We start from the raw sequence: 13,717 nt of genomic DNA, 5'->3' as shown, positions 1-13,717 counted from the left end.
GCTGTATCCCCGGCACCCTGGGCTCCACGGCCTGCGCCGTTGGATTCGCGCTCCGGGCCGGGCAGCCCCCTCTCCGAGCAGAGCCGCCGGGGGAGCTGCCTCTGAGCTGCTCCCCAGTCCAGCGGAGCTCGGGCTCCAGACCTTTAGGGAGCTCGGCCGCGGGGTGTGGCGCGCTCTCCCCGGGTGCATCGCAGGTGCTCTTCTGTTAGTGTCTCTGGGAGCCTGAGGGCATCCCCGCCCCTCCTGGGGTCCTGCTCTAACTCCCTGCGAGCCCCTTTCCGCCCGGGAAGGTTGGTGCAGCTCCTGCTTCTCCGGGACCGGGCTCTCCTGTCCTGGGGGCACTCGCCCCGGCCTTAGCCCGGCTCCTTGCGGGGCTCCTCCCCCTTGGATGCCTTTTGTTTCTTTATTTCTTTTTTTCCCCATCTTCCTACCTTGATAGAAGCATGAACTCTTTTCACTGTAGCATTCCAGCTCTTCTCTCTTTAAATCTCAGGCTGAATTCGTAGGTTTTCAGGATGATTTGAAGTTTATCTAGGTAATTTGGTGGGGACAGGTGACTTGGGGTCCCTACTCTTCAGCCATCTTGCTCTTCCTTACTTTTTATGGAAACTTGTTCTATTAGGATTGCTTTTCTTCACATCGAATATTTTTTTGTAATGTAGATATGAATACATTCATCTTTTAAAGCTTTGAAATTTTTGTATTTTATCTTTGTTGAATATTTTCCTAGTCATAAAACTGTTTATATTTTCAGCACATTATCCTATTTATTGTGTGCTGATGTTTATTGAATCTATGGTTTGAGATATTTTGCCACATTTAAACTTAAAGTCATTCAGTTTTCATATACTGATTCTTTTCCATTCATTTTCTTCTCATCTAGGATTTTGATTACATGTAAGTTAAAACTTTTGATTGTTTTTCATGTATTACTTACTCCTTGATTTGTGTTTTCTTTTCATTATTCTATGCTCAGTTTGGGTCTTTTTCTCTTGTTATTGTTCAATTTTACTAACCTTGTGTCGTTATGTTCTATCTGATGTTATAACTATCCAGCAGGTTTTTAGATTCTGATAATACCTTTTTATGTTGTGAAATGTCCATTTGATACATCTCTGTAGATTATAATTCTTTGAAATGCTACACATTTCCACCTCCCCTTATATTTATCACATTAATTATAGTAATTTTGAAGTACTTGTCTGCTAATTATATTTGAATTATACCTGGGTCTGCTTTCATAGACTATTATATTTCTTCATTACTGACTTTTTACATGTCTGAGATTTTTTTAGTGTATGTTGTACATTGTTCCTAAAATGTTGAAGAAGATCTTGATTATGTAAATCATCCTCTCTGGAATATTATATTTTGCTCCAGAATGTAATTACATTGCCAAAAATTCGCCTTAATTGTACTAAAGCTTGTTTTTCAGGTTTGCTAGTCTCTATTTTAGTTTTATTCTACTTCCCTGGTGTAGCACTTATTCTATGTTCCTTACTGTGGGCTATAGCTGTTAAGGATCACAACTGCAAGCCCAGGGTATCTAAGAAGGTCTTTGTTCTGGCTAGGCTTGCACTACAATGGTTCCTCTGCACCACGTGGCCTCTTTAATATTTGCTCAATCCTACAGCCTCCCTAATAGAGTCTTACCTGCACCTATGTAGATTAAGGTATTCCCAAGGATATAAGAGCAATATTTATGTAGAAGTTTGTGACTCATTTTTTATGGTCTCCTCCTCTTCTCTACCTTGCCTCCTAAATCTCAGCCAACATGTTCACTTATGTATGCTTATCGGTTTCCTAGAGCTACCATAACAAAATACTGTAAACTGGGTGGCTTAAAGGGACAAAGAATTATTCTCTCAATTCTTGAGGTTAAAAATCTGAAACCAAGGTGTTGGGCCATGCTCCCTCTAAATACTCTAAGAAAGAATTATTCCTTGACTCTTCCTAGATTTCCTAGCTGCAACACTCCAACTTCTGTTTTTCTCTTTACGCAGCCATCTTCCTGGTGTGCATCTGTGTGCCTGTTTTGTCTTATAAAGACAATAAATAAACTTTGGATATAGAGCTTTCCATGATTCAATATGACCTAATCTTAACTTGAGTACATTTACAAATACCCTATTGCCAAATAAAGTCACATTCACAGGTACTGGGGGTTAGGGCTTGACACATCTTTTGGGAGGATACAATCTATAATATATGTATGTATGTATGCATGTATGTATATTGTGTGTATATTAATAGTTTATAGTAATAATATAGTATAATCAAATAATCAATCATACAACCTACAGAATGGGAGAAGATATTTGCAAATGACATATCAGATAAAGGGCTAGTTTCCAAGATCTATAAAGAACTTATTAAACTCAACACCAAAGAAACAAACAATCCAATCATGAAATGGGCAAAAGACATGAACAGAAATCTCACAGAGGAAGAGATAGACATGGCCAACACGCACATGAGAAAATGCTCTGCATCACTGACCATCAGGGAAATACAAATCCAAACCACAATGAGATACCACCTCACACCAGTGAGAATGGGGAAAATTAACAAGGCAGGAAACAACAAATGTTGGAGAGGATGTGGAGAAAGGGGAACCCTCTTACACTGTTGGTGGGAGTGTGAAATGGTGCAGGCACTCTGGAAAACTGTGTGGAGGTTCCTCAAACAGTTAAAAATATACCTGCCCTACGACCCAGGAATTGCACTGTTGGGCATTTACCCCAAAGATATAGATGCAATGAAACGTCGGGACACTGCACCCCGATGTTTATAGCAGCAATGTCCACAATAGCCAAACTGTGGAAGGAGCCTCTGTGTCCATCAAAAGATGAATGGATAAAGAAGATGTGGTTTATGTATACAATGGAATATTACTCAGCCATTAGAAATGACAAATACCCACCATTTGCTTCAATGTAGATGGAACTGGAGGGTATTTTGCTGAGTGAAATGAGTCAATCGGAGAAGGACAAACATTATATGGTCTCACTCATTTGGGGAATATAAATAATAGTGAAAGGGAATAGAAGGGAAGGGAGAAGAAATGGGTAGGAAATATCAGAAAGGGAGACAGAACATAAAGACTCTTAACTCTGGGAAACGAACTCGGGGTGGTGGAAGGAGAGGAGGGCGGGGGTGGGGGTGAATTGGTGACGGGCACTGAGGGGGGCACTTGACGGGGTGAGCACTGAATGTTATTCTGTATGTTGGCAAATTGAACACCAATAAAAAATAAATTTATTATTAAAAGAAAAATAATCATATTTGACATTTTTGTCTGCTACCTAAAATTCCAGAATCACCTATGATTTGCTTCTGTTACCTGTTTTATTTCTTCTTGGTTATTGGTCATATGTAATTATCTCTATTGATTTTTTTATTGATTTTTAATTAGATTTTACACATTGTATATAAAAAAGCCATATCAATTCCTGATGATGTTATCTTTTATCACAGAATGTTTAACATTTTATCTGTTAGATACATATGAGAAGAGGAACTTATTACCTCAACTAAATCAGGAACAGAACTATGTTGAAGCTTTATCACAGTTTTGGTAAGGCACTACCTACTTCTGGTTTTTCCCATTCTGTGAATGTAATCATCCAGGGCTTCCTTCTGAAAATCTATTAGGTCTTTGCCTCCTCAGGACATATTTGTGAAATGTTTCACTCTGACTTTCAGAGATTTCTGTTATATTACATCCTTGTTGGCTTTAGAATTTAGGAGATGTCTCCAAGGCAGTAATGGCTCTGTTTGAACCATTCCACATCTCCAACTTTGCTACTAAAGTGTCTACTGATGGCCAAAATATCTGAAGGTTTTAACATCCTCCAGCAATGGCCCTTTGCTAAGGGCCAAACCTAGATTCTTAGTCTTCCATCATGTCCAAATGGCATGTACTATTAGAGAAAACAGCTCTAGGTTATCAATTCTCATTCCTTGTGTATTAAGGCTTCTATCCTGGTAGGTCCAGGTAGTGAAACACCAGAGAATTTCCACTTTATTTTTCATAGTCTTCTGGCCTAATTCTTTTGTATCCTACAGTGTTTATTTATAATATAGCAAATTTCTTGTCTGTGCTTTTAAAATCGTAAATCCTCCAACTTTGTCTCTTCAGCCCCAGTCAGCCATCAAACTGTCTGGTGGTTTCTTTGTCCCAAGCAGTAGCCCTCTGCCTGAACTACACCCAGATTTTTAATTCCAGGACATATCCAGAGTTTTCTAATTTCCTCAGTGAAGAGGCAATTGCAGATCCTTAGCTTCTAAAATATTTTTTCTTTTCTGAAATGCTATTCCTTCTTGTCCTCATTCTTTGTGTGGCTTTCTGATGCCTTAAAAAATTCATATTTTCTGATTGTTTCCAGTGATATTGGTCTGCTGCAAACTATTCCATCCTACTTGAAAGAAAAAAAAAATCATTCCTTTCTTTTTGGTATCTGTACCAGTACCCCCTGAAGGGTATTTTCAGCTTTTCAGGATCCTTCCTCCTAAGATGAAGACACATTAATTTGTCTTACCGAATCTTGGGGTTCCCATCATCTTGTTATGTAGCTAGCCTGCATGGAAATTACAATATGGACTTTTACTGTCAATGATCAAAGTTGATCATTGCATTTTCTACCTTAATATATTTATTTGAGAACTTTTATAGTGCTAATATCAATAGCTGTATCCTCAAAGATGGTGTAATATTGGATGCTGCCTCCTTGAAGCTAGGCAATTAATCAATTTTAAATATGATGTTTTCTACTTAAATACAGTTTTTCTTAGTCTTTAGTCAATTATTTTCTGACCCAGCCATACATAGTAAGTCAACTTCTTCATTCTATATTGTTTACATATTTTCTTAGGTCCTGTAGATATGCATAACATATATATTTATCTTTACCTATTCTGTGCTCATGTTTATTGCCTCTTTTTTGCAACATAGAACAGTACTTTTTTTGTCATATATTTCATATATAAGACCTTTGCTATTCTAATCATCACTATTCCTCCATTCTTATAGTACCCAAACATTATTCCCATATCACATAATGTATGTTTACATGGTTAAAGGAACTGTGATGAACACTATAATTCACACAAAAACAGATGATACAGTTTCTGACATTAGGAATATTATAAATTCAAATGTTAACTACACTTATGATGAGCATTGCATAGTATATAGAATTGTTGAATCACTACATTTTATAATTTAAACTAATATAACCATCAACTATACCTCAATAATAATTTTTTACAAAAGAATATTATTAACTAACAGATAATGCTTAAATAACGTTGACAATAATAAATAAGGCAAGGCAATTGTCAAAAGAAAAATATGTGGTTTTACGTAGAATTGAAAGGAGGGAGAAACTACATTTAATTTGTGAATCAGAAAAGGCTCTATGAAAGTGGTGTTATTTAGACAGAACCTTCAAAGATCTATAATCTTGCAAGCACACATTTCAAGTGGAGATTCTTACATCTTTACCAGATTTATCCTACAGTTGCTTTTTCCTCTCTTTTTATTCACTAGTTTAAATGTTTCAGATTTTTATATCACTCATTTAAATGTGCTAATACTTAGAGATGTTATTTAAGAACAAGTATAGTAAAATTTGGATGGCACATAGTGGTTATGTATGAGGCTATAGAAAAAGATAATTAACAGTTATTGAAAAACTGTTACATTTTTAAAATTTCACATCTTTCTTATATTTCCTTATCCCCAATCCTGTGAGGTATAACTTTTATTTCTTTTCGCAGTGAAGATATCTGAGGCCCAGTGGAGTTCAGTAATTTGTTCAAAGATACTCTACTGATGACAAGGTTGTGATTTTAATTCATCTGCTTTTTGACAAGCACATACATTTGACCACATGATGATGTTTCCTTACTGCACTATGGTACATAAGTGTTGAAGGTTTGGTTTGAATCATATTGTGTAGGAAGTTAAATGTCAATCTTTTATAAGTCAAAGCCATAGTAGAAGTCTAAAGGAAGATATCTGAGAATACAGCAGATTGGCATTTCAAACTAGTCAAGGAAAAGTGATGTAAAAGCAAATACAGGATGGAGTAAGTAGAGATGCAAAAAATGAATGCTATCAATAGCTGACAATCTTCTGAAAAAAGAAACCAAGAAAAGTAACAATCTAAGGAACATTTTTAAATTATGCCCTCCAACAAAATGTACATAAAACTTTCTTTGAGAGTATTGTTGGATCGTTTTCTGAATAAAAAATAACATAATTGCAATTTGACAATAAAGTAATTATTTTGGTAATTATTCATATGTACTTCAATAATTTGAGTAGTAAGTTCCAGTATAGAAAATTTTAAGTATACATAAATTGAAATAAAAAAACAATTGCAATGGTTCAAATTTCTAGCATAGGGGTACGGGGCAAGATGGCGGAAGAGTAGGGTCCCCAAGTCACCTGTCCCCACCAACTTAACTACATAACTTTCAAATCATCCTGAAAACCTAATAATCCGGCCTGAGATTTAAAGAGAGAATAGCTGGAATGCTACAAAGAAAAGAGTTCACGCTTCTAACAAGGTAGGAAGACAGAAAAAAAAAAAAAAAAGACTTCAGGGATCCCTGGGTGGCGCAGCAGTTTGGCGCTTGCCTTTGGCCCAGGGCGTGATCCTGGGGACCCGGGATCGAATCCCACGTCGGGCGCCCGGTGCATGGAGCCTGCTTCTCCCTCTGCCTGTGTCTCTGCCTCTCTCTCTCTCTGACTATCATAAATAAAAAAATTTTAAAAAAAAAGACTTCAGTGGGGCGGGCCCCCCGCGAGGAGCCAGGCTAAGGCCGGGCGGCGAGTGGTCCCAGGACAGGAAAAGCCCAGCCCCGGAGAAGCAGGAACTTTACCAATCTTCCTGGACAGAAAGGCGCTTGCAGGGAACTCAGGCAGGATCCCAGGAAGGGCAGTGGAGCCCCCAGGTTTCCGGGGTCACTAACAGAGGAAGTGCACCCCAGGGGAGAACACACCACACACCATGGGCCCAGCGTGGTAAAGGGCTGAAACGCCCCCAGAGGGGCCCCTGTTGTAGCTCAGGTGGTGGCTCCCGGTGGAGGGGGCTGCACCCTACTGCCTTCAAGAGCCACGGCCCTGGGAGCACGATTCCAGCAGCACAGGCCCCAGATCCCAGGGCGATGGGGGACACAGCCCAGGATCCCGTGCTCCCCTTGGGACAGGCAGAGGCGGGAAAGGCACAGGACAGTGAGGATGCTCCTGCCGCCAGGCGCCCCGAGCTGTACAGATCAGCGCCCCTCACCCCCGGATCCTCCAGGCCAGTGCAGACTGGGAGCTGTGGTAGTTACTGAGGGAGATAACTCCAGGGCTGGAAGGCTGGCTGCCCCCACTCTTGTTGTTGCTCTTATTGTCACTCTGTGCCTGAGACAGGGCGGGGCCACAAGGGAACAGAGGCTTCACTGGATAAACAGCTTCCACTGAGCCCTGCACCTGGAAGGGGGCGGGGCAGCTCCCCCAGGTGCACACACCTGAGAATCAGCACAGCACGCCCCTCCCCCAGAAGACCAGCTGGAAAGACAGGGTAAGAGTAAGTTCTTGACCAAGTAGCGCTGGAAAGTTCCAGGGGAAGTGGAGGGATTTACAGTAAATTGAACCAGAGGATATCCCTCTTTGTTTTTTGTAATGTTTTTTGTTGTTGTTGTTGTTGATTTGTTTTGTTTTGTTTTTCTTCTTTTTTTCTTCCATTTTCCAGTACAACTTGTTTTTAGCCACTCTGCACTGAGCAAAATGACTAGAAAGAACTCACCACAAAAGTCAGAAACAGTACTCTCTGCCACAGAGTTACAGAATTTGGATTACAATTTGATGTCAGAAAGCCAATGCAGAAAGCACAGTTATAAAGCTACTGGTGGCTCTGGAAAAAAGAATAAAGGATTCAAGAGACTTCATGACTGCAGAATTTGGATCTAATCAGGTTGAAATTAAAAATGAATTAAATGAGATGCAATCCAAACAGGAGGTCCTAACAACAAGGGTTAATGAGGTAAAGAATGAGTGAGTGACATAGAGGATAAGGTGATAGCAAGGAAAGAAGCTGAGGAAAAAAGAGAAAAACAATTAAAAGATCATGAGAAAAGGTTAAGGGAAACAAATGACAGCCTCAGAAGGAAAAATATACCTTTAATTGGGGTTCCAGAGGGCGCCAAAAGGGACAGAGGACCAGAAAGCATATTTGAATAAATCATGGCTGAAAACTTCCCTTATAAGGGGAGGGAAACAGGCATTCAGATCCAGGAGATAGACAGATCCCCCTATAAAATCAATAAAAACTCTTCAACATCCCGACATGTAATAGTGAAACTTGCAAATTCCAAAGATAAAGAGAAAATCCTTAAAGCAGCATGAGACAAGAGATCCCTAACTTATATTGGGCGAAGTATTAGGTTAACAGCAGACCTCTCCACAGAGACCTGGCAGACCAGAAAGTGCTGGCAGGATATATTCAGGGTCCTAAATGAGAATAACATGCAGCCAAGAATACTCTATCCAGCAAGGCTCTCATTCAAAATGGAAGGGGAGATAAAGAGCTTCAAAGACAGGCAGAAACTGAAAGAATATGTGACCACCAAACCACCTCTGCAAGAAATATTAAGAGGGACTCTAAAAGAAAGAGGAAGTCGAAAGAAACAATCCACAAAAACAGGGACTGAATAAGTATCATGATGACACTAAATTCATACTTTTCAATAGTAACTCTGAATGTGAATGGGCTTCATGACCCCATCAAAAGATGCAGGGTTTCAGACTGGATAAAAAACCAAGACCCATCTATTTGCTGTCTGCAAGAGACTCATTTTAGATGTAAGGACACCTCCAGCCATAAAATAAAAGGTTGGAAAACCATGTACCATTCAAATGGTCCTCAAAAGAAAGCAGGGGTAGCCATCTTCATATCAGATAAACTTTATCCCAAAGCCTGTAGTAAGAGATGAAGAGGGACACTATATCCTACTTAAAGGATCTATCCAACTAGACGACCTAACAATCATGAATATTTATGCCCCGAATGCGCTAGCTGCTGAGTAGATCAATCAATTAATAACCAAAGTAAAGACATACTTAATAATACACTTATACTGGGAGACTTCAACACATGCTTTCTGTAATCGACAGGTCTTCTAAGCACAACATCTCCAAAGAAACAAGAGCTTTAAATGATACACTGGACCAGATGGATTTCACAGATATTTACAGAACTTTACATCCAAATGCAACTGAATACACATTTTTCTCAAGTGCACATGGAACTTTCTCCAGAATAGAGCACATACTGGGTCACAAATCAGGTCTCAAGCGATATCAAAAGATGGGGATTGAATGGATTTGGGGGGTTGAAGTGGGGGAGGCGACTAGTGTTGCAGGCCATGCTGCCTGCGGGCCTGGCGGGGGTCGCTGTGTGTGGCTGTGGCCGCCTCAGGCACTGCTCCCACCCCAGGATGCTGGCGGGCTGCCATCGCGGAGACCCAGTGCCCTCTGTCGGGCGCAGGGAGGCCCGAGTCCCAGGGCTGTGGGGAAGACAGAGGCCCAGGGAGTGCTGCAGGTGCTGAGCATGATTGCAACATTTGACTACTTTGCTTGGATGGCTATTAGTTTTCTTTATCACCTTGACCCAGATCAGTATTATAGTCCATAAAAATGGCAGGAAATCTTCTGAAGACATCATCTTTGACTGTAAGGGCAAAATTACTACATCAAACGGGGTTGTCCCTTTATAATACATCTCATGGCTTCCATAAGGAAGAATTTTTAAAAAAAATCAACAGTTTCCTGGTGGATCCGTTGACCTTAAGAAGGAAGACAGTGGCATTGGTATTCTTACCCTGAACAACCCAAGTAAAATGAATGCTTTCTCAGGTTTTATGATGCTACAACTTCTGGAAAAAATGATTGAATTGGAAAATTGGACAGAGGGGAAAGGTCTCATTGTTTGTGTGGCAAAAAATACTTTCTCCTCAGGATCTGATCTGAATGCTGTGAAAGCACTAGCAACTCCAAAGGATGGAATGGCCTTATGTATGTTCATGCAAAACACCTTAACAAGATTTATGAGACTCCCTTTAATAAGTGTTGCACTGATTCAAGGTCAGGCATTAGGTGGAGGAACAGAGGTTACTATAGCATGTGATTTCAAGCTGATGACCACAGACAGCGAGACAAGATTAGTCCACAGGAAATGGGCATAGTACCCAGCTGGGGCAGTGCCACCCACCTGGTGGAGATCCTGGGCGCCAGGCAGGCCCTCAAGGTGCTAAGTGGAGCCGTCCACCTGAATGCGGTGAAAGCCCTGAGCATGGGGATGGTGGAAGAGGTCCTGCGCTCCTCCGACAAGGCCGACTGTCTGCAAGAGGCACAGGCGTGGCTAAGGCAGTTCACCAAGGGGCCTCCAGAAGTAATTAGAGCTTTGAAAAGATCGGTGTCTTCAGACAAAGAGCTCTGTTTGGAGGAGGCTTTACAGATCAAAAAAGATCTTGTAGGAAGGGTTTGGGGTGGACCTGCAAACAAAGAGGTGATTGCTAGGAAAGGAAAGCAAAATTTAATAAGTAGGGTGACAAAATACCAGGTACTACAGTAAAGCTCCAGTGGTAGACACTGATAGGCATTAAATCAGAATTACGTTGAAGGCTACGCTAGTGTTTGATTTTTAATAATTTTTTTAATTGCTGATTTACTGATCCAGTTTTCCATATATTTGGGTAATTATCAAGTAATCTGAAACATTTGGCTGAAAAATTCAACACTTTTGGCTTAAAAATTATCATCAGTTGCCACAGTAATTCTTACACTATAACCAAAGACCAGTTTTTAAAAGGAAACACCTTTCCACAAACCTATTCCTGGGTATCTTTTCATACTACTTTTTCTGTCTTACCTGGAAATAATTTACAAAAATAACTTACTGAAATTGGCACTACAGAACAAAAGTGGAGAGGAGTCAGGAACAGGATAAGAAGAGGTATGATTGGGGACCCCTGGGTGGCTCAGCGGTTTAGCACCACCTTAAGCCCAGGCCATGACCCCAGGGTTCTGGAATCGAGTCCCATATAGGGCTCCCTGCAGGGAGCCTGCTGCTCCCTCTGCCTGTGTCTCTGCCTCTCTCTCCCTCTCTGTCTCTCATGAATAAATAAAATCTTAAAAAAAAGAGGTATGATCAACCATTTTCTTCAGCTCTAACCAGAAGGGAGGTAATGAATATTTAGGGAGGGGCGCCTGGCTGGGCCAGTCATTGGGGCATGTGACTCTTGATCATGGGGTTGCTGAGTTTGACCCCCACAATGGGTGTAAGATCACTTAAACATAAAAAATAAAATCTTTAAAGAAGGAAAAAAAACAGATGGGGATTGTCCCCTGCATATTTTCAGACCACAATGCTTTGAAACTTGAACTCAATCACAAGAAGAATTTTAGAAAGAATTAAACACGTGGAGGTTAAAGACCAACCTGCTAAAAGATGAAAGGGTCAAACAGGAAATTAGAGAAGAATTAAAAAGAGTCATGGAAAATAATGAGAATGAAGATACAACCACTCAAAATCTTTGGGATACAGCAAAAGCAGTCCTGAGAGGGAAATACACGGCAATACAAGCATCCCTCAAAAAATTGGAAAAAACTCAAATACAAAAGCTAACCTTGCACCTAAAGGAACTGAAGAAAGAACAGCAAATAAAACATGCACCAAGCATAAGAAGAAAGTTAGTAAAGATTCGAGCAGAACTCAATGAAATAGAGACCAGAAGAACTATAGAACAGATCAACAACACCAGGAGTTGGTTCTTTGAAGGAATTAATAAGATAGATAAACCATAAGCCAGCCGGTTTAAAAACAAAAGAGAAAAGACTCAAATTAATAAAATCAAATGAAAAAGGAGAGATAACCAACAATACCAAGGAAATACAAAAGAATTTAAAAACATATTATGAAAAGTTATATGACAATAAATTAGGCAATCTAGAAGAAATGGACGCATTTCTGGAATACCACAAACTACCAAAAGGAACAGGAAGAAATAGAAAACCTGAACAGGCCAATAATCAGGGAGGATATTGAAGCAGTCATCAAAAATCTCCCAAGACACAAAAGTCCAGGGCCAGATGGTTTCCCAGGGGAATTCTATCAAAAGTTAAAAAAAGAAACAATACCAATTCTACTAAAGCTGTTCCGAAAGATAGAAAGGGATGGAATACTTCCAAACTTGTTCTATGAGGTCAGCATCATCTTAATTCCAAAACCAGACAAAGACCCCACCAAAAAGGAAAACTATAGACCAATATCCCTGATGAACACAGATGCAAAAATTCTCAAAAAGATACTAGCCAATAGGATCCAACAGTACATTAAAATATTATTCACCATGACCAAGTGGGATTTATCCCCGGGATGCAAGACTGGTTCAACACTCACAAAGCAATCAATGTGATAGATTATATCAACAAGAGAAAAAACAAGAACCATATGATGTTCCCAATAGATGCAGATAAAAGTTTGACAAAGTACAGCATCCATTCCTGATCAAAACTCTTCGAAGTGAAGAGATAGAGGGAACATTCCTCAGCATCTTCAAAGCCATCTACGAAAAGCCCACAGCAAATATCATTCTCAATGGGGAAACACTGAGAGCCTTTCCTCTAAGATCAGGAACAGAACAGGGATTTCCACTCTCTCCACTACTATTCAACATAGTACTAGAAGTCCTAGCCTCAGCAATCAGGCAACAAAAAGAAATGAAAGGCATTCAAATGGGCAAAGAAGAAGTCAAACTCTCCCTCTTCGCCGATGACATGATACTGTATGTAAAAAACCCAAAAGACTCCATCCCAAAATTGCTAGAACTCATACAGCAATTCGGCAGTGTGGCAGGATACAACATCAATGCCCAGAAATCAGTGGCATTTCTATACACCAACAATGAGACTGAAGAAAGAGAAATTAAGGAGTCAATCCCATTTCCAATTGCTCCCAAAAGCATAAGGGACCTAGGAATAAACATAACCAAAGAGGTAAAGAATGTATACCCTAAAAACTACAGACCACTCCTGAAAGAAATTGAGGAAGACACAAAGAGATATAATATTATTCCCTGTTCGTAGATTTGAAGAATTAATATTGCAAAAATGTCAGTGTTACCCAGGGCAATTTACACATTTAATGCAATCCCTATCAAAATACCATGGACTTTCTTCAGAGAGTTGGAACAAATTATCTTAAGATTTGTGTGGAATCAGAAAAGACCCCGAATAGCCAGGGGAAATTTAAAAAAGAAAACCATAGCTGGGGGCATCACAATGCCAGATCTCAGGTTGTACTACAAACTGTGGTCATCAAGACAGTGTGATTCTGGCATAAAAAGACACGTAGATCAATGGGACAGAATAGAGAACCCAGAAATGGGCACTGAACTCTATGGTCAACTAATATTCGACAAAGCAGGAAAGACTATCCACTGGAAAAAAAGACAATCTCTTCAATAAATGGTGCTGGGATAATTGGACATCCACCTGCAGAAGAATGAAACTAGACCATTTTCTTACACCATAGACAAAGGTAAACACAAGATGGATGAAAGATCTAAATGTGGCACAAGCATCCATCAAAATCCTAGTGGAGAACACAGGCAACACCCTTTTTGACCTTGGGCACAGCAACCTCTTGCAAGATACATCCAT

At 40.0% G+C, this 13,717-nt stretch overlaps 1 pseudogene; it reads left to right on the top strand.

Moving 5' to 3' along the window:
- Positions 1–9,691: 9,691 nt before the first annotated feature.
- On the top strand, positions 9,692–10,181 carry LOC119868214 (annotated as a pseudogene).
- Positions 10,182–13,717: the final 3,536 nt, after the last annotated feature.

This window comes from Canis lupus, chromosome X (genome assembly GCF_011100685.1).
Source record: "Canis lupus familiaris isolate Mischka breed German Shepherd chromosome X, alternate assembly UU_Cfam_GSD_1.0, whole genome shotgun sequence".
NCBI classification, from domain to species: Eukaryota; Metazoa; Chordata; class Mammalia; order Carnivora; family Canidae; genus Canis; species Canis lupus.
The sequence above is the reverse complement of the archived record's forward strand: the minus strand, read 5'-3'. Positions and strand labels throughout refer to the sequence as shown.